Source organism: Mastomys coucha, chromosome X, assembly GCF_008632895.1.
Source record: "Mastomys coucha isolate ucsf_1 chromosome X, UCSF_Mcou_1, whole genome shotgun sequence".
NCBI classification, from domain to species: domain Eukaryota; kingdom Metazoa; phylum Chordata; class Mammalia; order Rodentia; family Muridae; genus Mastomys; species Mastomys coucha.
In genome coordinates this window covers 96,538,382-96,538,722 of record NC_045030.1, presented here as the reverse complement: position 1 = coordinate 96,538,722, position 341 = coordinate 96,538,382, and the positions used below count along the sequence as shown (strand labels likewise).

Genomic DNA, 341 nt, shown 5'->3' with positions numbered 1-341 from the left:
CCTCCTGCTGTGTGTCCACAGTGCAGGCTACCTCTTAGAGGCCAATCTCTGTGAAGTATGCTCACCTTCATCCTCCCTAGCAGCTCTCTATCTCTTAGTGGTTTTGCTGCAAGCACTGTCTTGTATTGCACAGTATCATCTTGTTTAATACTCCTCTGTTTGACCATCTCCATTGGTCAGCAAGTTGGGCTCTGCTGCTGTGTGTCTGTCTTCTACAGTTCCCTCCCTCCCTCCCTCCCTCCCTCCCATGTCTCCCATGTCTCCCAACATTACCTGAGGTCCACCCTTACCAACTGGTTTGGATTGTGAAGACAGGTGCCTCCGTGGTCTTCTTGCCTCTA

At 51.0% G+C, this 341-nt stretch overlaps 1 protein-coding gene across 2 annotated transcripts in view; it reads left to right on the top strand.

The window, feature by feature from the left end:
- Las1l (LAS1 like ribosome biogenesis factor) overlaps positions 1-341 on the top strand; it is a 22,717-nt gene that overhangs the window by 15,276 nt on the left and 7,100 nt on the right. The window lies entirely within an intron of this gene.